Source organism: Sciurus vulgaris (assembly GCF_902686455.1).
Source record: "Sciurus vulgaris genome assembly, chromosome: 9".
Classification (NCBI taxonomy): Eukaryota; Metazoa; Chordata; class Mammalia; order Rodentia; family Sciuridae; genus Sciurus; species Sciurus vulgaris.
Window position 1 is genome coordinate 25422360 of NC_136469.1, and position 26099 is coordinate 25448458.

Genomic DNA, 26099 nt, shown 5'->3' on the forward strand with positions numbered 1-26099 from the left:
CATCAATCATTACATGTAGGACAGTGGAGACTGAGGTAATCAGTATTTATGCCCATCTTCTGTTAAGCTATTTGAGTGAGAGACTGAGTTCGTTTAGACAAATAATAAGCTATGTCATAATAAGCTATGATAACTTCAGAGTATCAAAGGCTTCAAATTCCTCTAGGGATGGACTGCTCTTGCGTTATGCTTAGTGTGGGAGTTGGAGTGCCAGGTGACTTTTCTGTGTTCATGCTTCATCCTCAACTTTCTGTCATTGCTACCTACCTAGACCACAGAGGTGGTCTCCCTGCACACTCTTGCTGACTCCCACATTGCTTAACCTTCAATGGTAGACTTGGTGAGGATGGGCTCCTCCTTCTCCTGGCTCAGCCTTAGTCTTAGGCCTGCCTTTGTGTTCCTGGAATTCAAGGAGGGATTTTTTCAACATTTCTACCCTCCTGTGATAACCAAATGCATGATGGATGCATTCATTTGTGGTTTGTCTCAGGCAGGTGTGTCCTGCCCTCCCCGGGTGGTGTTATCACTATGTGATATCCTAGGTGACTGGTGCTGGGTATAATTATGGGATTCAGAGCCCAGGCTGCTTGCTTTGCTATTCTCCCACAGACATAGAAGGTTTGGTCTTCTACTCTTTTCATAGCCACAGTGGTTCTTTGTGCCTGTGACTGGCAGGGTTTGCTCCCCCTTCTTAAAGACTTTAAGATTTTTATTTGCAGGAGAGAAGAGACCAGGAAAGGAGTGGAACAGACTTTGAGATTTTCCCCAGTGGCCACAGATCACCTCTTTCATGCTTGTGCCACAGGAGAGGGGCTCCCTTAGGTCTTCCGCCCTGCCCTCACAAGCACGCATTGAAGGTTAATGGTCAACCTCTTGGTAGTGAGTTTGTTGTAGTCTGAGTGCTTGTGCTCACCTCCCAAATTCAGATGTTAAAATCCCAACAGGTAAGGCGATGGTTTGGGGAGGTGGGACATTTGGAAGATGGGGATATGGGGACCAAGCCCTAAAGAACAGGATTAGGACCCTTATAAAAGAGGCCTAACATCAAATTAAAAAGCTTCTTCTCAGCAAAGGAAACAACCAAGAGCATGAAGAGAAAGCCGACAGAATGGGAGAAAAATCATTTCCACCTGGCTCTTCAGATAGAGCATCAATATCCAGAATATAAAAAAACTCAAAAAATCAGTAAGTGGGCAAAGGAACTAAGCAGATAATTCTCAAAGAAGAAATATGACAGTCAACCAAGGTATGAAAAATGTTCAACATCTCTAACAACTATAGAAATGCAAATTAAAATCACATTGAAATTTCATTTCACTCCTTCAGAATGGCAATTATCAAGAATAAAAGTAACAATAAAGGTCAGCAAGGATGTGGGGAAAAGGGTACACTCATACATTGCTGATGGGACTACAAATCCGTGCAACCACTCTGGAAAGCAATGTGAAGATTCCTCAAAAAGAAAACTAATGGAACCACCATTTGACCCAGTTATCCCATTCTTTAGTATATGTCCAAAGGATTTCAAAACAGCATACTACAGTAACTCAGCCACATCAGTGTTTATAGCAGCTCAATTCACAATTACCAAGTTATGGCACCAATCTAAGAGCCCTTCAACTGAAGAATGGATAAAGAAAATGTGGTACATTTGCACAATGGAGTATTACTCAGCCATTAAGAAGAATGACTTTATGACATTTGCTGGTAAATGGACAGAACTGGAGACTATCATGCTAAATGAAATAAGCCAGTTCCCAAAAGCCAAAAGTTGAGGGGCTGGGGTTGTGGCTCTGTGGTAGAGCACTTGCCTAGCGTGTATGAGACACTCAGTTCGGATAAAATAAAGGTCTATCAACATTTAAAAAATACTTTAAAAAAAAACAGAAGGTTTTATCTGATATGTAGAAGCTAATCCAAAATAAGGGAGGGGATTTAAAAAATAATAGAAGAAAGATCAGTGGAATAGACAAAAAGAGAATGAAGGGAAGGGAGAGGGGAGATAGGGAAAGACAAAGGAATGAATCTGACATAACATTCCTGTATACCTATATGAATATACTACAGTGAATCTCACCATCATATACATCCACAAGACACTAATTTTAAAAATAATAACCATAAGAAAATAGCAAAAGATTAGTAGAGTAGAGGGAAGGGAACAGAGGGAAGGAGCAGGAGAGGGGAAGAGGATGCATTGGGGACTGAATTAGAATAAATGGTATTTCATGCTTTTATAATTATGTCAAAATAAATTCCACTGTCAATGTATAACAAAAATAAAATAGAATAAAAGAAAAGGCCTGAGAGAGCTCATTCTCCCCTTCACCAAGTAAGGCTGCAGCAAGATGTACCCTGTATGAAGAACAGAGACTTCACTAGACATTAAATCTGCTGGTGTGTGACCTTGGATTCCAGACTCCAGAACTGTGAGCAACAAATTTCTGTTGTTCATAAGCCATCCAGTTTGTGGTATCTGTTGTAGCAGCACGAACAGACTAAGACAGAGCAAGAACCCATTTATTTCAGACCAGCATGCTAGCCCACCTTGGCCTTGGACAATTGGTTAAAATTTTTGCTGATTTCCTCTTACTTGTGTAGGGTACTTGTTCTTTCCCCACTAGTTGAGACAGTTCATGTGCAATGGACTTGTCACTTGGAAATGTATTTTTCCTTGTGACTTCAACTTGCTGATGAGCTCAAAAGAGTTAAGACTATGGAGCTTATCTGACTTTCTCCTGTTAGGGTGATTGGGAGTGGTACGTTTTCTGGTGAAAGTGGATGCTGAAAACTTACTTTTGTTTTGAATAAACACATGTTACTTGTTTAGTTTCTCAGGCTCTGAAGACCCACAAGTGACTTTAGAACTGCATTCAAGAAGTCATGTCCTGAATCATTACCCAAGAAAGCTATTCTTGTCACAGTGTTCAATACAGATCCTCTTAATTCAGGACCTCACTTTCCCAGTGAAAATTATTAAAAAATAGATCTCTTAACCATCAAAACAGTTATTGAAGAAGAATAAAAATCATAAATGCTTCTCAACTTTGATGGGATTACGTCCTTATCAATCCACAATAAGTTGAAAGTACCTTCAGAGGGAAATGCATTAGTGCACCTAACCTATCAAACATCCCAGCTTAGCCTTTAAACATGCTCAGAACACTTATTTAGTCACTAGTTGGGTAAAACCATCTAACACAAGGCCTGTTTCATAACAAACTGTTGAATAGCTCATGTAATGTATCCAATACCTGTATTCAGAAGTGCTGGCGGCACAGTTCACTGTAGAGGATTTAGTACTCAGCTTACGTGGCAGACTGGAGCTGCCGCTGACGCCTACGATCAGCACCACAGGACAGGGTCATGTCATGTATCACTAGCCTCAGGAAAGATCAAAAGTCAAAAGTCAAGGTTCTATTTCTATTGAATGCATATTGCTTTTACACAATCATAAAGTAAAAAAAAAAAATTAACAGTTCAAGACCATCCATATATTTCCACTGTGGTCTTTAAAAGTAATCTTCATATTGGCCAAATTATATTGTTACCTTGTGTTCATGTACAAATATGCAACCACAAATCCCAACATTATGCAGAATTATAGTAGGAATAAAAATATGAAAATAAATAAAATTAATCTACAACTCTACAAGGATCTTATAATCCTAGTTAATATTCAAGAGATACAACACAACATTCAGTAAAATATGAATTTAGCCAGGAATCTAAAAAGAGATCAGATTCTTAACATATTTCTGTAAGAATTCCCATTTAAGTTAGTCTCATAATATGGGACCTGAGGGTTCACAGTAGCATGACTTCAAACTAGATTTGTTGTTAGTTCTCCTTGAGAGAATAGCTTGTTTTACAATGATCCCGCAGAGTTCTGAGTTTTATACTTCTGACATTTAAAACTGTACTAATATTCATTATTACTACATATTTGTGATAGATATGTTTTCTATACTTTTCTGTAGAGTCTTAAGTAACAAACACTACCTTGTCACATTATAATTTTATTTATTTATTCAACCAAAAATACAACTGAGTACCTACTCTAACTCATAAAAATACTAAGTAAGAAGACAGCCCATATCCCCAAGGAATTGGCAATCTCTGTGAGACATAGATCAAGGTAGTAAATACTCAGTAGTTCTAATACTCAGTAGTAACAATGGACCAATAGAAAATTGGATTAATATGAGATGGGAATGTTAGAATGACCAAAACATAAAAAAAATACTTAACTCTAGGCAACCTTAATGTTTTGGTCAGATTTTTCATCACCGTGACTAAAAGACCTGACAAGGATAATATAGAGGTAGAAAAGTTTATTTTGGCTCATGGTTTCAGGGGTTCAGTCCATAGATGGCCAACTCCATTGCTCTGGGCCAGGTCAGGCAGAACATCATGGCAGAGGGTGTGGCAGAGGAAAGCAGCTCAGGACATTGCAATCAGAAAGCAGAGAGAGAACTCAGCTCACCAAGAATAAAATATTAAACCCAAAGGCACAGCCCACTGACCTACTTCCTCCAGCCACACCCTAGCTGCTTACAGTGACCACCCAGTAAATCCCAATGAGTGGATTAATGCACTGATTAGGTTTAGGATCTCATAGACCAATCATTTCACCTCTGGAAATTCTTGCATTATCTCACACATGAGCTTTCCAGGACACCTCAGATCTAAACCATAACACTTAGCAAGGCAAACACATTATATGTTGCAATGTACATTTTATAGGAGAACTTTCTGTTGTAGCTCAAAAAATGAGACGTTTCACTTCATTATTATAGAAGCACATAAAGATTTACATGCTAAGAATAAGGATTAAAATGCATATGTAGCAATCCAAATGACTGTAGTCAAAGAACATTAAATTTAGGAATTATCATGAATAAATGAATAATAGTTAAGGAGCAGGGAAGAGCAGTCAAGGTGCTAAACACAATATAAATGTATTAAACTAAAAATGTTACTTCGTTGAGCCACAAATGCAAATTTCACAAACAATGACAGTAATTGGCAAATGTGCAGCAACAGAAATAATCATAAGGGATTATAGGATGTCATGAAATAAGTTCAGGATTTATTTAGGACACTAAATAAATAAATCCAAAAGTCCTTTGATTTGAAAGGCAGCATAAATCTCAAGAGTGACTAGAATTTCAAAACCTTTAAGAAAACTAGAATTAAAAAATCATCTAACTGAGGCATATTCTGCTGAGAAGCACCACAAAGAAAATAGGAGCTTTGTGTTTGCATGAGACAAGCCAAATTAGCTCTGCTAGCCTTCCAATATTCACCAAGTTAATTCCTGAGGGGCTACAAGAAAGCATACACTATAGGAACTAGAAAACATAAAATATAAAATTGCAAAATAAAACTGTCCTGAAATGACTTTTAATTTGTCTTTGTTTGCCCTAATTAGAGAAATAAAAACTTCCAGCTCTGCTTTGGCATAGACTCCAGATATATCAAATCCTGTGATATTCAGTCATTATCTCTAATTTAGAAACACCTAGTGTTAAAATTGTACATTTAAAAAAACGAACTTAAATATATGGACCGATTGTTTGTAATTTCCCCTCCGAGACAGTATCTGTAGAGTTCCCAGAAGCAAAAGACGTCCATAAAATGTAGCCAATAGAAACCAAATGATGTCTGCACTGAAATTCCCATGAGGGTCAGAGGTCTCAAGTTCTCTCTGCATAAAATATATGAGTCCAGGCATTCTCCTGATCACAACTTTCAGACAGAATAGTGCTTTCTTTCCATCACCTTAAGGTGGATTTTAAGAACTCAGAAGAAGTCAGCAGCATTGGTCAGGAGTGCGTCGGATCATACTGTCCTATCTGCAAACCTAGTGGAGTCAAGTTGAAGTGAGAGGCCGGGATGGAAGGTTGGCAGCCTGACAGAGAACAATCTAACACTCATTCCCCAGCACTTACTGGACACCTCCACCAGGCATTCTTCTAGGTGTTTGTAACATATCAACGAACAAAACCGAGATGCCTGCTTTTGATTATGCCTGCATTCTATAAGAAACATGCCCATATGTTCCAAACACTAAGTGAAAAGGGTTCGGCTGTGACAATAAGTAACATGTCACTTTTATTATGCACTCTACGTTCTTCCTCTTAAAGCCCTGTAGGTATCAGGACAATGCACATTGTAGAATGTTTAAACACAGAACTTAGCCTTATAGCAACATCAGGTTGGACATAAAGTTAGTTACTGAAGTCAGCAAACAAGTGACAAAAAACTACAAAGAGAATCTTCAGTTTTTAAAAATAAAATACCCCTGTTTCCTTTGGCTTGCCAAGTATGTGAATTTCTCTCTGATTCCATTGTAATGATGAAAAATAATCATATATGGCAACGAGAAATGCAAATCAAGACATTCTTAGGACATTGGAAACATCTTGCACCATTAAGGAAGAAGAACATGGTGTGTGCAAAAGAAATCTCCAACTCATGACTGAAGGCAGTTGGTTCTGCAATAACAAGATGGTATTATAACTATGAAGGTAACCTCATAGCAACCTCATAGTTGAGAGGGTAACCTCCTGAATAGATTGATCATGTCTGTCAAAATTCAGCAAAGAAAAATGGCAATTCAATTCAGAAGGTTGTTATGGGCCCTTGAGTCTTTACCAAGCGTTCCTGCCTATGGTTTTGCAAACGACCAGGCGTTCTCAGCAGAAAACCTGGTGCACACAGCACCAGAGAGCAGGCTCTTGATCAATTTGTTGAACTGATCTGAACCTTCTGATTAAGATTAACATTGTGGATTGAAAAAGTCCAGAGAGAGCAATAGAATGAAAATACAAACAGAAACTTTTAACTCATCTCTGATTCTGGGAAAATAAGTTTAGATCACTCAAGTTCATATTTTTATGATTGTCATAATTTGTGCACAATGAGGGGAAAATTATACCCTGTGTAGAGTCTACTTTAAGCCAGAGACCCTAGAGAATTGAATTGCTCTCAAATAATTTTTTACACACTCTAAATATAATAAATTATTTTCAGTTATTGAGTTCCACCTAAAACTCAAAATATACTCAAGATTTCCTTTCCCTGAAATAGGGATGACATAAAAGAAAGTTTTAAATGCAAAGGAGTTTGGAAAGAGCACTCTGATCTCTTTCATCAAATTGAATAGGTACCCCAAAATTTATGACTACATGGTCTGTATTTAGGGTGATAGTCCACAGAAAGACTGCTCTCAATAGCAGCCATTATCTCCTCTACCTTACTTAGGTTTCAGTTCAAGGTCAGGTAAATTTTTCCCTCTTTTGTCCAAAGGTCACATGCTTTGATGAGAGTTCAAGGAATAGTCCAAGGATGGATATAATTCAGTAGTTTGTTTCCACTGAAATAAAATCTATCCATTCTTTCATATTAGTTTAGTTTGAAAATAGTTTTTAAAAATTATTAAATATGAATAAATTTAATTAATCTAATTGATCCATCCACTAACACTAACTCAGCCCATGCTAGCTCCACCACTGTTTCTCCATATAGAAGCATATACACAGAGAATGCAAGTGTTAGCTAGCATTAAAGTTAATCCAAACACCCCTGAAACACAGACTCCGAAAAAGAAAATAAATATTGATTCTCAAATGTGGAAAAGGTTGGATTTCATTTTTCCATAAGACTGTATGATTTGGTTTTGGATACTGTTGAAGCTAGCACTGGAAGCCACCAACATATTTTCCATTATAAAATAAGAAATTTTGACCTGAGTTTTGTTAGATGGCTGCCTTGAAGAAGCTGAATTATTGAAAATAGTCTTAACATAGTCTTCCATGAAGTATGCATGTTTTTATAAGTTTGCATACATTTATTTATAAGTTAACATTTTAAAAGTTTGTGTGAATGTAGTGCATCTATCTAAATATTTATGAGTGTACTTCACCAGTAAGTCGGGAGATAGTCAGGAATGAAAAGCTGTAAGAAACACTCTAAATCCAGTGAATAGATTCAAATGTCGAATTTAAAAAAGAAGGCACGAACTCGATATCCTAATTCTTGACTGCATGTCAACCATCTTTTGGTTCAGGTCACCATTTACAATTAAAGAGAACATTCAACATTAATAACCTTATGAATCATACCAAAGGTTACAGCCTATTAGGAAATAGGCCAATATACAGAAAGAAGTGGATCTACAAGGAATGGGAGAGCCTTTAAATTCTTGGCAAGGCTTAATGTGGGCTAATTCTTAGTTCTGGTACCTAATTATTTAGGCTTCTTGTGCCATCAGCTGGATTAGAGAGGAAACTCCCTGGGCTTTTCTTTACTAAAAGATCAACTAGTCTCATAGTTACCTGATTGGAAGGACGTCAGGGAAGGACAAACAGAAGGAAGGCTTTTTATGCCTTTGTATTCTAAATGAAAAGCGAGGACCACAAATCTGTCTGCATGATTACATGCTCCCTTCCGTGTCTGTGATGATGGCTTGGAGGCAAGAGGTCTCAGCCCCTAGATTTTCTCTCTGTTTGATTATTTGTGACATTTTGACTAAAGAATATGCTTCCCTAACAGTGGATGGATATTCCTTAAGAAACATGATCTCTTGACTTTTTTCTGTCATTTTTCTGTTTCAATAAATGAGGGGCAAAGACGAACACAGTGAAAACAATACCAAAGTTATATTCTTGGGAGCATAGAAGAAGGCACAGATGAACAATTTCCAGGGAAGCATTTAGATGAGGCTTAATGTGCATTTCCAGTGTCTCTGATTCTTGCTTATACTTTGAAATACATAAATATATCTGGCTGGTGAGGTCAGTAATTTCCACATATCTTGAAGTCTACTATTTTTTTTTCTGTCCTCTTAATCTTTTATTTTTTAATTTTTAAGTTGTATATTGACACAATAGCTTTATTTTATTTATTTATTTTCTTGTGGTGCTGAGGATCAAATCCAGGGCCTCACGCAAGCTAGGCAAGTGCTCTACCATTGAGCCACAACCCCAGCCTCTCCTCTTAATCTTGAAGTCATGGAAATGTAGCTGGTTTCTTATTTAATTACAATTCCCTTTCAAGTAAATCCTGTCCTTAGAAACTTGAACTAAGGAGTTTATCACAGTAAAATATTGAATTTTTCTTTTCCTTTTTCAATTCTGAAAAAATGCAATCATATTAAACAGTTTCTTTTTTAATTTAAATTACATTTACTTTTAACTAATTAGTGAAAATATAAAATTGTACATATTAATGGAGTAATATAGGATATTTTGATTCACATAAATGTTGTATAATGTCTAAATCAAGTAAATATATCTATCTCCTCTAAATACCACTTGTTTATGATGAAAACTTTCAAAATCCTTCTTTTTGAAATGTACATTATTATAATCTCTAAGGAGTTTATCTTTTTAAAAAATCCATAAATTATAGTTTTACTTTAATATCAAAATAATATTCTATAAGCATAGCATCTAATATAGTTATTACCACTGTATATTCTCTTTTTTGTTTTATAAATTCATGTTTTCATAGTGTAATTATATGCATAAAATATTGTACCACTTTCTTCTCATAGGAGATTATGGGCTATTGCTACTTCTCACATTTATAATTTTTACTAGAAGAATATTATTTTTCTAATTTACGTAAGTATTTTTTCACTTTGGACATGTATGTTACCATAAAATGTTTAATTTATTTATTTTTTTTTTTTTTTTTTTGTGCATTTTCTCGATACTTTCCAGATCTAGCAAGGAAGATGGCAGCAAAAAGAAGTCAACATCTTCTGGATATATCACTCTAGCACCTCAAACTACAAATGTTTTTCTATATTCTCTAGGCGATTCATTTCAGTGTGGTTGGTGGAGCCACCTTGCCCTGGCTCTTTTCAATATTCTGGGAATGATCACCAAAATCACTGCCATACCAAAGAGTGATAAGAAGTGTAAAGAACAGGAAAAGCTGAACGGTGCACGTCCCATAAAGAATGTAGAGCGTGTAGATTGTGCTCACGCCTAAAAAAGTCCGGATGGCCCAACCAGGAAGACCCAGTCGCATGCCCTCATGTGACTCCTTGAGGCTGCAGCTGTTCACTGGTCCTGGCCTCAGAGTGAAAATCCTTGAATGTGCTGACTCAAGCCGGGTTTTCATCAGGGTGTGTTTTCACTCCTTCCTTTGGCCCGGCAAATCCCAGAGCTGGATTGAAAAGCCTTCACCACAGAATTAGCCTCTCCCAGTTTCCACCTGCCTGAACCACCATCTGCCGTGATCGCTCCCTTCTGCAAATAGTTAAGTCACGCTGTCAACACAGACCAAGACTGGAAGGAAATGTTTCAAATCAGTGGAAGTTGGAATTCTTCCCCTTTCTCTTTTCTCTAGCTTTTTCCCAGTATTTACCAGAAAAACATTTCTTCATTCCTTTGGGTACCCTACTCCCACCCAACTGTCAGAAGTCTTTTCTGTCCACTCAGTTCTCTCAACACATACTTTGTAAATTGTGCATTCTTGCATCATACTCATGTACAATAGATAACCAAAGTGCTATATAATTCTCCAAAAGAGAAATACTGATTTGCACAGCTATCAGAAATGAGTTAAGATTTTGTTTCACCAGATTCTTGGTAGCAGTGACTTTACTGAATTTTTCTTTATTTTAGTTTAGCACCAGCAAATAATCTAAGGATGCAAGATAGCCTCAAAATTCCTTCTGAAAATAATAGCAGCAATAATAAAACCCATACATCACAGAATGTTAGTTATATCCCTGGCATTTCATATGCATTATTTCATTTATCCTTAAACAACCCCAAACAATAGGTTATTGTTCTCTTCATTGAACACGAAAGGAGAGGGAGAATCCAAAAGCATAACTTGTCCATATCTGTAGCCTCAGTGAGAACAGTGGGTATGACTCCAACCTATCTTTCTGAACTTAGCTACCTCAGAGCGATCTATGCAAAGGAACTCAAAGTTCTACGGCTGTAAATGAGCACACTTCTCACTCATCACTTCTCCTCAGAGTTACCTGCTCATCCTCACGTTGTTCAGATGAAATTCCAATGGCCTAAATAATGAGTTAAACTCCAGTTAATTAAACTTAACTACGCCATTTTTCCACAAACGACAAATTCAAATGCCACTTACTTCTTTCAAAAGCAGCCAGCAAATTAGTTACTTTTGATACTCTTCCAAGAATATGATGTATTCCTTTATTTATTGCCCCAATTAAGAAATGATTAATCCATTTGTTTAGTTCCTTTGGCATTTTTGTAAAACCCATAACATGCAAGTTTTAAGCCAAATTGCAAACTCTTTATGGCTCACAAAATTTTATTTGGGCAAAATGTAATTTCCTGGGGACCAAAATGAAGAAAGAACTGTGTGCTGTTTGAAGTCTTTCTGATACAGGATCTCAAATCATTTACAAAATAGCATTTTACCATTATCAGCTTCAATCAATCAGTTGCTCATTTTCCATGTGGAAAGATATCTCCATGTGGACACCTTCCTAGGCACACATCATTTTCTAACGCTGACCTGCTTAAACTGGAAGAATAGGAGACTGTAGGGGTTGTAGTGTTAATTAGCAAAGGGTTGGAACAGATAGAGCTTAAAATTCCTCACAAAGATACAAACTGAAATAGACTCTTGCTAACAATCAGACCCATATTCAGGCTTCTAGAACCCAGCTCCACCCACACAAATACACACATAGAAAGTTTTAGCTTTACTCAATAAAAACAAATATAGCCTCCATGAAAATGTTTTGACATAATTTTAATTACTTTAACGACATTCATAATAATAGTTAAATTACACAGGATGATATTTCCTTACATCCTAATATCTCTGCAATATTACACTGTTTTGGAAATCTGACTGTATTCACTACATCCTTGTTAACCTGCAAGGTTTTATTCGAAGGTCATCAGGTTTTGAACATCTTTGTTTTTGCATTTCTAAGCCTTTGCTGTTCCACATTCCAACAGAAATAATCTCTCCACTCTCTGAATCCACAAAGCATGCCAACATAACACTTTTTATAATGATGTATCACACTCTTCCTAATGTTACAGTTATTTATGTTCTCATCTCACCTCCTGTGCCAGGATGCACATGTCTTGGGGCTCATTTCTATACCCACTGGGAGTCTACATAATTCAAATAACATGGTAACAATAATGTCAACTACTAACTGGAAAATCCAAGGTTTTTTCAAAATCATAGCTTTTACTCAATATTTCCTTGTGCTCTTCAGACTTCCGATTCCACTTGAACTTTTCCTCCCTATGAACTTAAAACTGTTATGATTTAATTAACTCTTATTTTCTTGCAGGTTAAAAACTTGGCACTGAAAACAATAATAAGAAGCAGACAAATGAACCCCAATTCTGTTTCTTTTTGACATCTGATTTGCTGTATTTACACTAAAATTAGATTTTATGGAAGAGAGATTGAGAGAGAAAGAGAAAGTGCAGTGAGAGAGAAAGAGAGAGAGAGATTGATTCACACTGTCCAGAGTTATTTCCCTGAAGAGCACTGGCTTCTTTCCACTGCATGAGTAAATGCAAGGGCAAGGGGAAAAGGGATTCTTTACATCAGAGATTTAATTAAAATAGCAAGGCACAACCTGGAGCAAAATGGCAATTAAAACCCCAAGGTGCAGTCCCTACCTATTGCCCACAGCACATAATTGCTGGGTTTCAAAAGCCTCCATGGAGGCCAAACTTTTGATGTCATGCCTAGAAAACTATTGTTAGTGTTCCACAGAGACATTTCCCTTGAATTTTCTTTGTTCTGTATAATCGATTAAGATCCTATAAAGAAGAATGCAATTATGGCATTTGCTAGTAAATGGATGGAGTTGGAGAATATCATGCTAAGCAAAATAAGCCAAACCCCCCAAAAAACAAAGGAGGAATGTTTTCTCTGATATGCGGGTGCTAATTAATCATAAGGGTGGGGCCTAGGGAAGAATAGAGTTACTTTTATTAGGTAGAGGGGAGTGAAGGGAAGGGAAGGGGTATGTGGGTAGGAAGGATAGTAGAGTGAAACAGACATTTTACCTCATGTACATACATGACTGCATGACTGATATGATCCTGCAATATATACAATCAGAAAAATGAGAAATTATACTCCATTTATGTATGATTTATCAAAATGTATAAATGCATTCTACTGTCATATGCAACTAATTATAACAAATTTAAAAAATTAATAAAAAATCCTATGACCTTTTATAATCTAAAAAAAGTACAGTAACATCATCTGATATTCCATTATTCAAAATGTCTTTCAGGGAAAAAAAAAACCCTGTTGCTTTCATTTTTTTTAATATTAAAAAAAAGTTCAGGACCATTGTTACCTTCTTTAATGATAATTTTAAAAGTATCGACAGAGATGATTTTTTAAAAAAAACTCAAAACTAGCATGGACTCGATGAACTCTTGATGTTCACTGTACACCAGAATTCATTTCGTTAGAGCACTCACTACATAAGGATTATTTCCATAGCTAACTCATTCCACTCTCATTCCTCATAGTTTTTCCAAGAGTCAAACAGAAAAGAGAATTAAAAGAAAACTAAGGTACATAAAACACGTTTTTTTCAAGACTTCCAACATTTTACTGGATTCTTTTCTATTCCTTCAAGCTAGGCTAGAATATGAGCATGTAAATAGTTAATTATTAGTTTATAAACAGTTTTATTTGACTACTTTCTTTTCCAGGGGAAAATAGGCAGATGTCACTTAAGAATTGCATGTTTAAACCAAATCATTCACAGCAACTTCTACAATGGAGCAGAAAAGTTAAGAGACCTTTTTGAAACCAGGAAAAACAAGGGGCTCCTCTTGAGAATGCTGGGACTTCATCACTGTAATTATTAAAAGAATGAAAAAATGCATGAATAAAGCAAAGTTTCCAAACCCTTGGGCAGATCAACTTTAAATTAGTTCAAGAAAGATCTTGACATCTGCCTGATTGAATGATTTAAAGAAAAGTTAAATCTTTCAACTTCAAGTGGTGGCTCCCCACCTCTCCTGCCCCTTGAGATATCTTCTATTAAAAGAATCCTCTTGTCCTCTGGAGAGCTTGTGAGTTAGTGGAGTGAACCTGCCTGGGGCTCATGGTGGTATGTGATCCCCTTGTGACCAATCAGAATACTTTATCCCTGTCTTAACCACAATGTTTTTCTTTTTCTTTCTTTCTTTCTTTCTTTCTTTCTTTCTTTCTTTCTTTCTTTCTTTCTTTCTTTCTTTCTTTCTTTCTTTCTTTTCTTTCTTTCTTTCTTTCTTTCTTTCTTATCAAAATGTATACATTTTCTTTCTTATTTACTTATTTATTTATTTTGGTAGTAGTGCTGGGGATAGAACCTAGGACCTTTCACATCTATCAACCACAACAATTGAATGAATACATTTCTTCCAAAATGTCAAAGGATTTGATCAGATTTGATATACACTTGCTGTGAGAGAAAGACTCTCCATTTTGATCCAAATTCTAAAGGCTGTACTACTAGGACTTCCTTTCCAACTGAGAAGCTGCCTCCCTGAAAATTAAACCAAGAGGAAAATGGGGTGATGGAGAGAAAAACAAAGCCCCGTGACCATCCTTTGAAAACCTGAATGTACCTCTACCTGAAAGTAGCTCCATCCCCGGATGGATGACTATATAAGTCAAAAAATTCTCCATATTTTACTCACAGTAATTTGAACTCGAGTTACCACCAATAGATTCCTAACTGATAAAACTGTGGTGTTATTTTCTAAGTTCATGCCAGCTGCTTCTGACTTTGAGGAAACTATTAAGTAATGAAGCAAGACTAAATGAATGGTCAGAATCACCGAGGCTGTCTCAGCTTTCTTCTCAACAATACTCAAAGACTAGGAGAAAAATCAATACTTAATTACACTGTCAAAGTAACTATGGTTTTCTATACATAGACATTTAGTTAAGTTCATGCAAATTCTTTCCATATCATGAAATGTTAGAATTTAAAAAGGACCTTGGGGGTGCCTTTTCTTCTATCCTCATTTTGGAAATAAGGAATCTGAAGTCGTCTGACCATAATAAGTGAATGGTCCAAAATTCATATAGTTAGTTATTGACAATATTCAAATGAAACCAAAGTCTGCATCTAAAATTTACCAGAAATTATAAAATCGTTCTTATTACAGTATTCACATGATAGAAAGATGAAGGGACTCAAGACTTTACTAAGTATGACATTATCATTTAAAAACTAGGAAATTAGCTTTGTAAGGCACACAGGAGACTGTTTATCCACTGAAGTGTCCATCATTCTTCTTAAATAAGAATTAGCCCAAATATCTTTAAATATGCATAATAAAATGATAAATTACCTGAAATGATCTCTCTGTAATGCTTTTCTTTATAAACAACTATCAGATAGAAAGGGTAAAAATCATTACATCTTAATGGGAATTAGTAAATTCTATTAAATATAAAGAGCAAACTATAATCTGAGTAAAACAATGCTTACTGAAAAGATTTTTTTCATTAAAATAAGGATGGCTCATGGTTCTCCCGCTGAGCTGATAGGCTAGACCTAACAACAGCTCAAGTCCAAGGGCTTGGAGAAGTCTAACATTCAAACAACCTTTCTGACCAAGTTATTAGATGCACACTTGTTGGATCAGCAGATTTTTTTTTTAAATCCCTATCCTTATTCCAAGTTTTTATAAAGTAGAGGACTCCCTTTACTGCTTCAATAGGCACAATTACTAGAAAATGTATACGAGGTATTTGTGGAGTTTTAAACAAACTAACTTTCAGCCAAGAAATCCAGCTAAACCAAACAAGAATCAAATATTTTCCTTTAGAATTATTGCCTAATGACATAAAGTAAACTTGTAGCCCTAGAAAGTAAATCAACAAAGAAATTAGTTATACCCAACCTGGACCCTAGCAGATGAAGGGTCAATGAAATAAGCAGAATTTAAATAGCAAATTGAATATTAATTTAAAAGCATCTCTCTTCAGCAGTTTTATTTTTAAATATTATTTTAAACTATTAAAAATTAGTTAATATTGATTAATACTTTGTTACAATATATTTCTAGTGAGATCAAATAAGCTACTCTTTTTGTTTCACATTTGCAAAAAGTGAATACAATTTCAATATGAAAGGTCATAGTAAATTCTTAACACATTTCTAGCGGACAGTCATTGAAGAATGAGTAAAATAGTGGACATATTGCTGATAGAATTATGATTTTTTTCCAAAGCAATCAGACCATTTTTTTTTTAATCAGTGAACTGTTCGTTTATAGCTTATAATGGTTAATCAGCATTGTTAAATGGGACAGATTAAGCTCCTTCCAATGGTATCTTTTTCTTAAGTTCTGGCAAGTACACTCCTTAACAGACAGACAGACACCAACTCTGTTCCCAGAAATCTGCCTGTTCTCCACCCCTGCTCAGCTTCCTCTGTCATAATAATGAATCATCTTGTTGCCCTAGTTCTTATCTGGCCTTCTTTGCCTGGAACTCCCAGGAAGTTTACAAATACTCTTCATACCTTCAAAATACAGAGATTTTCCATACACTGAAACCACTAACTGTCTCCTTAGAGAATGATAAAATCATTTCATCTAGTGACTGCTCTACTCACCAGGCTGCTGGGGAAAAGTTGGCAAGTGGCTATTTGACTGTACCCATGAAGATTCTTCTCGCTGGTTTTGACCTTTCATCTTCCTATACGGAGCTACATGCAGCATATAATCTAACTGCTTTTTACATGCTGCCTCTAGGTCCCTGCTTCTAGGAAAATTATCTGGCTCATTCTGCTCTGAAGGATTTTGCTGTAGCCCATGAAGTCCTGAAGACCTTGGGGGATTTAGGGTCAGATAGACTGGGAGAAGTTCTTACACTGCACTGCATGAAACTAGGATATTCCAAAGGGGGGAGATTTTCAATAAAAGTTTTTAAAGAGACCACACACTTTTCCCTCATTGGCAAATGCCACTCTAAATCAGAGAACTAAAAAATTAAGGCTCACGGGGTCCCAAGGACTCCTCTTCAGCGTCAACATACCCATGGTATTGTTTTGCTGCTGTCCCTCTCTCTTTTATTTTTTTAAGAGTAAGTTTGCCTACACAATGTAGTTTTAAAGTGCAAATAAATACAAGATCTAGTCACTGTTTGGATTCGGTGTTTTCACTTGGATCCAGTGCCTTACAGATTATGACATGCAGCACACAGAAAATGGGATTAGAAAAGGTGTTGTGGCCATAGGGTTGTCCTCGGGCTGTAGAAGGCAGGGAAAACCCTTCATTATTCTTCCCCTCAGACTGAGGAAGCTCATGATAGCTATGTGTCACCTCTAATGTCATCGTCTCCCTCTCAGGCTTTGTCTCCCTGTCTCCCTCTTCGCTTCACTGTCTCCCCCGCCCCCCACCCCTCCTCCTCCCTCTCCATGGCTCCCAGGACCAAAGAAAGTCAGAAGAGCCTAAGACTGGATCCACCATTCCCTAATGAATTAATAACGGTGCCCAGCCCAACACAAGTCAGAAAGGACCTTTCAATTCCAAATAGAGTGTTAGGAATCGTTAATAAGATGTACATTAAATGTTAAAGAATAGGGTTTTATTGTTGTCATTCTTATGAAGACTGTAAACATATTTAATTTTTAAGGATGGTTTAATAATTTTACATAAATCAATGCTAATGTTAGCTCATTTTCAAAAATATAGTTAGAAAGTTACAATGGTAATAGAAAAAGAAACCACTGTTTCTATCCAAACAAATTTAGGGCAGAAGACTATCAATACAGCTATGGTATAGCAGAATTCCTGAGAGTTCATTTTTTTTCTATTACATAGACTTAAAAAAAAAATAAATGTTATTGTTTGAAATCATAATCAAATCTCCTAAAGTAAGAAGTGGTCATTTAGCTTTTATCTAAAAATCCAGATAACAGCTCTCTTTTGATTAAGTTAAATAACATTATCTTCTTTTATAATCATTTTTTATTGCAGTTCTTCTAGATATTCAAACTGTAGGTTACTGGGAAAGACAGAGAATAAGTGCAAAAGCACTAAGAATAATTTTATAAATGTATCTGATTCCCCATCAGAGACTGATAAGAGACTCTCGGTTCAACTATGTGGTGAGACTTCCTGTCCTGCCTTGACAGACCCCCCACCTGAATGTACAAGGTCCCTATTTCCAGTAAACAAAAGATGCCATACCACATAGACTGGGACTCACCAAAAAGAAGACTCTTGAGGCAATGGGACTTGACAAAAGTATTCGGCAAGTGATCATATTCATCAAACATCATTTTAACTTCTTTTTTGAAGCTCTAGTCTTAGATGATTGGATTTGGAAGACAAGAGTATGTGTGAAGCAATTCCGAGAAGGGCAAGCTAAGAAGAAAACAAAGAGCTCAGGCAGTTCTCAAACACACACACAAAGCACAACAGTTCATTCTGGACATTCTTTTGCCCGTTTACTATGTCAATGGGAAAAAATAGTAAAGAAGTATATCGAGGCTGGGAGATAGCTCAGCTGGTAGAGTGCTTGCCTTGCAAGCACAAGGCCCTGAGTTCGATCCCCGGTACTGCAATAAAAAAAAAGAAGTATATTCAAGTGGTCAATCATATCTTTGAAATGATTTTATTAATCATCTAAGAAATGTAGAAACATTAAATATTAAACACTCTACTTGTCAAAATAAACATTGCTTTATAATGCTGTGATAAACATTTTACACAATTGAATTAATATAAGTCTTCTCAATTTTATTCCTTAAGTTTTTTTCTTTGGCAATGTGGGGAATTGGAACCAGGAGCCTCGTGCATGCTAGCAAGTGCTACACCCCCTGTGCCCATTTCTAAGGTTCAAAAAAGTGAAATGTATTGAAGTCTATTAATACCACCATTTAATTAGATTATGTAAAAAGAGAAAACAGGTCCACATTTCGTTTCCAAGGTATCTGTTAATTGATTTTGAACTCGAAGTTGGGGGGAAGATTCTAGGTAATTCTGAAATATAAAGCAGCATGCATTCATTCATTAGTTATAATTTTGAGAGAAAAGGTATTATTTAAATGAAATGTGCACACACCCCCAAACTCAGCAATCTGTCTGAATATGTGTGCTCACAGATCCATAAAGGAATATGTACAGGGATGTTCATGAAACATTGCCCGTGGTCCCAAGTAGAAGAGGAAACCCAGTTTCCATCTCTAGGAAGTGGTGAAAAATCATATGAACACACAATAAAGCAAAAAGTTGGCTCAGAGCTCCAATCAGATTTATATTCACTGAGCAATCAAGAAAGTGCCCAACCCCGATGCTTCATTTTTTAAAAGTAAGAATCTAAGCGATATATATATATGTAGATATATATATATGTAGATATATAGATAGATAGATATGTCACAAGATCACTTATTTACATTTTAAATTTTATTTATATTTTTTAAAGACTAGGATCAGTAGGAGACTATTTCATAAGTGTTTCCCTCCCACAGAAAATTTAAACAGAAAAGACAAAATGGCATTAATAAGCTTTCATGTACTTATTACCATTAACATTTATTTGAAAGTCAAATAATACTACATATTTTTCAAGAGTGTGTGTCTACACAGAAAGCACTTTTTGTATAGACATAAGTTTAAGTCCATATGCGTATTACATGTACGTGCGATTTTATAAATAGATCATGAGAGTTCAGAGCAAGGCCAAAGGCTGTAGTTCAATGGTAGAGCATGTGCTTAGCCTGGGCAAGGTCCTGAGTTCCATCCCCAGCACCTGAAAACTAGAAAAATGTCTATAGGGCAAGAGAATGAGAGTGGAACTTAGGAATCAAGTGGGGAAATAAGATAAACAAAGAGGAGTTTGCAAGAGCCAATCTAAGACATAGTGGACTATGAATGAGGGACATGACTGATTCAATTCTGTGTGTTTGACCAAAAAAAGAAGGAATGAGAACTTTGAAGCCATAGTTATTGATGTTTGAGAAAACATTCATGGACATTTCCAGCCAAATCTAAAGGTAAGAGTCATGGGAAGAAAATCACATTAAGAAGACATAGCAAGAAATCCTAGATTGGTGGTATCCTTGAACTTTAATATTTAGTACAGTTAGTAAAATTTAAGAATCTATATAGAAAGTTTGCATTTCAAAAATTGATTTATGGGTCTCATGACATTTAAACACAGGGGACAAAAAGTAAGTTGCAATGAGAAAAAGCCATCTGAACAGTTCACTGTGGAACAGTGCTGACATGGCACATTATCACACAACCAGGATTCTCACCAAGGCAGTTAGATCAGGCAACCATTTCATTAGTTTGCTCCATGTGTACAGTGACTGAGAGGCTGAAACACACACACACACACACACACACACACACACACACACACACACACACACACACACACTTTCCTCTTGTTTCCTTTGAATAAATTCTATCTCAATGACCTAGTGTTTCATATAAAAATTAACAGGGTATGATCTAAATGAAGATCATGTCATATCCCCAGTTCATTGTCTATGGACCGTAGTTGAATTGTACATTATCTAATAACAGTTTGCAGGATCCTGTAAAAGGTGAACTATTTTGTTAAAGACAGAGAATCAAAGCCATACTAAATGATCCATATAGTTACTTAACCAAATGCTAAAAGTAAACAAGAGAATCTCTATTGACTTTTATCATTATAGTACCTCTGAACATAATTTATTGTTATTTCAGCTTCCATTGAAAATAGTTGTGCATTGATTATATAATTATAGTTATAGAGCTCATACACTACATTATGTAGATAACAGAAGAAGAATTTTAAAATGGATTGACCTGAGTCTTCATTGTTAAGGAAGTTGGATTAAATAATAAATAGTATGGAATGTACTAATTTGTTTTTTCAGCAAATATGTTAACATTGTCCCCTTTTAAATTCATTATTTCTACCCATCTAACCATTATTTTTAACACTGACTTCACGAAATCGTGTTGGAAATGTATCAAAACCATGCAGAAGTCATTAATTAGAAATAAAGCTAATTCTCATAACATAAAACAACAACTCATTTGAGGGATAATCCAAGTCCATCAACCATGTGATCACTTCAACATCATTAAGAAATGACTGAACTGAGAATTATACCCTAATTTATACATAAGAAGTTACAGAAATCAACCAATGTGAAATAGAATTAACCAACAAATCAATATCCCCCAAACCCTCACTCTAAGCTAGTTATGGAGGCTAAGAAACATTACACAACAAAACACGCTGACTAAAAATTCTTCAAGAGACATAAACTGCAAAATGTATATTTTTAGGAAATGAAGGCAAAATTTAGGTACCCATTCATTGACCCTGCACACATACACACAAAAAAATAGTAAGTAACAGTAGTTCATCTCATCATCTCAGTTTGTTAGGCTAGAATTATAAATCAAATTATCATATTCATGAGTGGTTCTAAAGACATATTTTATAGCTTTGCACTTATGCAGATGAAACCAGACTTAGGCGAATTAAGAAATTTTCTTCCTACTGTCTAACATACATTCCCTGTTTGGACACTGTCTACAAATGTCAAGGAAGAAAAATCTAAAGATATATTACATGTTACCTATTTTTTAAGATTATAAAAATTATGCACAGACCAACCACATCCCCAGATAGTTAAATGGTCACACCAGAGAGCTTATCTGAAATTTCTACAACAAATGGCCACCTTAAAAGTTTCAGAAAATACTGAGAAGTATTGAAAAATTTTGTTGGGTTTTTTCCCCCCTCTTCCTTTTGCAACAGAATGAGGGAATGAAGCATTTTTCTTGGACACTGAGTATAATTATAACTAATCATCTTCTTCTCCTTGGAGCAACATTCGTTGACGTTCCTTCATTTTAGGGTGGCTGGCTGACACAATTCAAATATAATTACTCTTCTTGCATGATAAACTCCAGCACCGTGAGCAAATACAGTATGTCTCATTGTCAAGTATGGCTAGACAGCAGCAGTGTAATATAGACCTTTCAAGCCCTGGTGTAGCCCCCTGCCTTTGAAATCTGTGCGAGATGACAAAACTGACTTTCATTTCCCTTGGACTTTCTCAAGGTATCCTTATTAAGAAAAAAAAAAAAGCCTAAAACCCATAAATTTAATCTACTGCCTGCCAATCACAATGGTTTCTGCTGTCAGACACTCATGATACATAACCACAAAATTTAAATGTTATTGTTTCATACAAGAAGAAAATGTTGCTCATGACTACCCCAAACAGTCATGTGACAATTCACCGCAGTTTCTTTGTTTGCTTCCTCCATCACTGAATAATAGCAAGTGCTGGAAACATGTAACCCATGGTCCAAATGCGGAAGAAGCCACACAATAATAATCTCTACAGTAGAGCATTTTTTCCTAGCTATCTTGCAAGAGACAATTTCACCTTGAGTGAAAGTTTGTCTCCTGCCATGTAGTTCATTTTTTACTAATTGTGAGACTTAATTCATTCTCAAATGACTTCTAATTTAAAGAAAATAAACTTATAATTAAATAAACTTATAACTGGAACACAATTATAACCACCTTTGGAGAAAGAAATAGTGAAATAATTATAATAACATTACATAATTGTGAGTGTTGAGTTTGGGGAAGAAACAAAGGCTTTAAACTTAAATTGAAAATATTCATCATGGCCTACCAGCCCTCAGCCCCCAAAAGCAATATTTTCATTAACATGGTAAACTCCATAGCTTTACTACCCACGTTCTGATTGGTGGCTTTAAAAAAAAAAAAAAAAACATATTCCTATCAATGGCCACAAACATAAAATGATGCCACTTTTTGCCTCATTAAATTGTAATGAATTTTTTTTAAATGTGACTTTTGCCTGTTATTTTCTGGGACAGTGTTTTTACACTGGGTCTTCCAATCTAGATGTTTCTGTTCTCACTTCTGTTTTATGTTCATTAGCGGTGAATGGACTTAGCAGATAAAGAATCTGAAGCTGGCAATGGGAATGTACAGTTGCTTAGTGGGGAAGCACACTGGCTCAGTCCATCAGCCAGACTCAGTTCTTCATGAGAGGAAACAACTGAAATCGAGATAAAGTGATACCAAATTGGAAACAAAACCCCAATTTGATCTACAGAAACCAGCAAACCCTCAACAATTTTGCTTCCAAGATAGGCAGAAGTTTACTACACACTTCAGCTGGGGAAAGGAGTGCCCTTAGTTACTCAGAAGTGACAAAATATCTGCAGTTAGCAGTACTGGAAGGAAACAGTTATATAAAATAAAATGCAATCTTTGACCACTTTTGTTTGCAAACCCTAACTGACTTGTGGTCAGAGAATTATCTGCTGCAATAGATGTGTAGAGTCAAAACAAAGAAACAACAAAGCCCACAAGAGGAAGTGATAACTTAGAAAACTCAAATTAAACCCTGCTGCAGATAGGGTCCTCCGTGGTGTACAGAGAGAACACTCATCTCCGCATATAACAAGCATCTTCTATTAGGTGAAATCTGAGCAAAGCATTCTTTTGTTTTCCATGGGACACTAACCATGCTAGCAAATGGTTCTGCAGTCACACCAAAACACCTCAGTGGCTTCCTTTTGTTGCACGGAGTCTCGCACCAGAGCCTTTTAAATGACAGGCCTATTTCAACTTACCTTCTCCTTGCCCTAGAAAACAGAAGTCCACCACTCTGAAAATCATGCTCACCACTGTCCTGATTTAGGACATTCACCTGAACCATAATATTTATCTCTTGGATACAAATACAGTTGTTCAGAAATCAAAACCAAATAAATATACCAACCCAACATCGAATTACAAGACACACTTGCTTTAACATTCTCCTTCAGAGGTTAGCCAAAGGAATAAGAAAGAGACTTTCTGTGAAGCTGTGATCAAACCCCTTTACGGGTTCCTCATTATCACAGCGCACTCAATCATCTCTCTGCTGCCCACGTAGCTTAGTCCTAAACCGTAATAAGCCCTGGCTTCACTCCACTGACCTACTATCATAAAAACTCTTAAATTCAGCAGTTTGAACTAAAGTGAACCAGTTATATAAATGCAGTCCAAGTCCAAAAATAAAATAAAAACAAACAAAACAAGGACAGGTGGCTGAGAGATTTGCATTTGGCTTGCCATCTTGCTTCTACTCAAAGACTGAGAATTCTTCGCCTTGAGTATTTAAATATGCATCAGCTCAGAAGAAGTTACACAATGTTTCCATCAGCAGAAGATGTGGCACTTAGAGAAAGCATCAGGAAAATAAAAACTACAGACAAAATAGGGTGTATTTGCATATTTCACTTGAAATTAGGCTATGTTGCAGCATATTGGAAACTCATATGCATTGGATGTCAGCTGAGTTACTTTTCTTTCCCCCCAAGGTGACATTGGTGCTTGTCTTACCAAATATGATGCAACTGACAAGTGTTTTCATGTAAGGAAGATATATGCCTCCCATCACCTTGTCAAGCTGAGTGAAGGCAAACTCCAGCACATCCTTTCACAAGTGATTAGGTGGTCGGAGTCATTAAAAGTCATAAAGTTAGACTGCAGCAGTGTGCTGTGCATACATATGAACTCATCCGAAGCTGTCCCCCTTGAAGCAGGTGATAGCTCTCAACTTTGCCTCTGACCGAGTCATAAATTCCTGGCTGAGCTTCCTTTCTCTTAGCATACCTTTGAAATGATACTGAACCGTAAATGCTGCTTTGGCCAGTCTCATTGTCTCCTGTTTCCCCAGCCAAACCTCCAACCACTGGAGGTTCGAACATCTGATTTGGGTTCAGTAATACAAAGTAAACAACCAGATTGGCATGGCTTTCTCTTCCACAGCACTTTTTCAAATTAATTTCAAAGTACTTTAAAAACTCTTGTCAATCAGCCTACTTCAAATTTTCCTTAAAAGGTAACAAGAGAGGGAGTGGTGTTATTTATTCCACAAAATGAGAAAATCGAAGCGACTGCCAGGAGTCTGAACCACCATGGCTAATCAGGAGATCAGAACAAAGGTTCATTCCTTGTGTGATAGGGCCCTGCAATCTTGCCACTTTCGGCACATCGTTTCCCAGAGAATAAATCCCATTTCTAGAAATAATATGATTTTTATTATATGAGGCAGTACGAACTTGAAACCTTTAAAACATATCATTTGACCCAGAAATTGTGCTTCTAAAAATCTATCCTAAAGAGTAGAGTACATGTAAAAAAAAAAAAAAAAAAAAAAAAAATGTATGCACAAGATGTTCAATGTATCATTATTTATAATAATTAACAACTTCAAATAACCCAGATGTCCAAACAAGGGAGATTCTTAAAATTCTTTGACTAAATATTGTCAAGTCCAAAATATGTTTCAGAGGAATTTTTTAATGCTAAAGGAAATAATCATGATAAGATGTCTGTGAAAAAAAGGAAACTTAAGGATCTCAACTAAGCTAAATATGTAAATATAGAAGGAAAAAGGACTAGGAAAAAAATACAATAGAATACTAACAGTATTTACCTTTAAGTGTGGGGATTGTAGGTATTCTAATGTCCTTTCTGTTTTTATGTGTATGTATTTTTTGTATTTTCTGTATTACGTATCATTTAGTTTTATAATAAAAAGAAAAGAAAGCATTGAAGTTCCTCAGTGGATATAAAAGAAAGTATCTGCATTCCCTAAGTCTCTTGTAAATCATCTCAATGTAGACTACCGAATATTAAGTTATCTAAATGCTTTCTAAAGTGAGTCACAGCAACGTAGTAGCCATCTGTGCCTCTGAGTGTGGAAGCTGTCTCACTATGGATCTGGTGTATGGCAGATGGAATTTTGAGACACTGTACCCGAATGGATCTGGATGGACCAGAATGCCTTTCCTGCTGTCATTTCATTTCCCTAAGAAGGACCGAGAAGTTGATATAGCCAGCATGAAGAAGATGGAGTCACAGCTGGACAGAATAGCAAGCAAGGAGATAGCAGCTGCAAGACTTGAGATTCAAACTCACCAACTTAATATTGGACATCGAGCACTACAGTAAGTGAGAATGCCATCTTCCAGGCTAACCAAGCAGTTACAGATCAACTCATCTCAGCTGTCACAAAGTCCTTCAAAAGA

The 26099-nt window shown here is 36.2% G+C and overlaps 1 long non-coding RNA gene across 2 annotated transcripts in view; it reads right to left on the minus strand.

The window, feature by feature from the left end:
• Nucleotides 1-26099, minus strand: part of LOC306669992 — a 73168-nt gene that overhangs the window by 36149 nt on the left and 10920 nt on the right. Inside the window, exons 2-4 of one of the 2 annotated variants that reach the window (XR_013766281.1) lie at nt 25990-26089; nt 18223-18380; nt 15532-15869 (exon numbers count right to left, since the gene is read on the minus strand). This is a non-coding gene — a long non-coding RNA (uncharacterized lncRNA). Of the gene's footprint in view, nt 1-15531; nt 15870-18222; nt 18381-25989; nt 26090-26099 lie in introns of those variants that run through there. The other variant, XR_013766280.1, reaches the window with a different exon arrangement.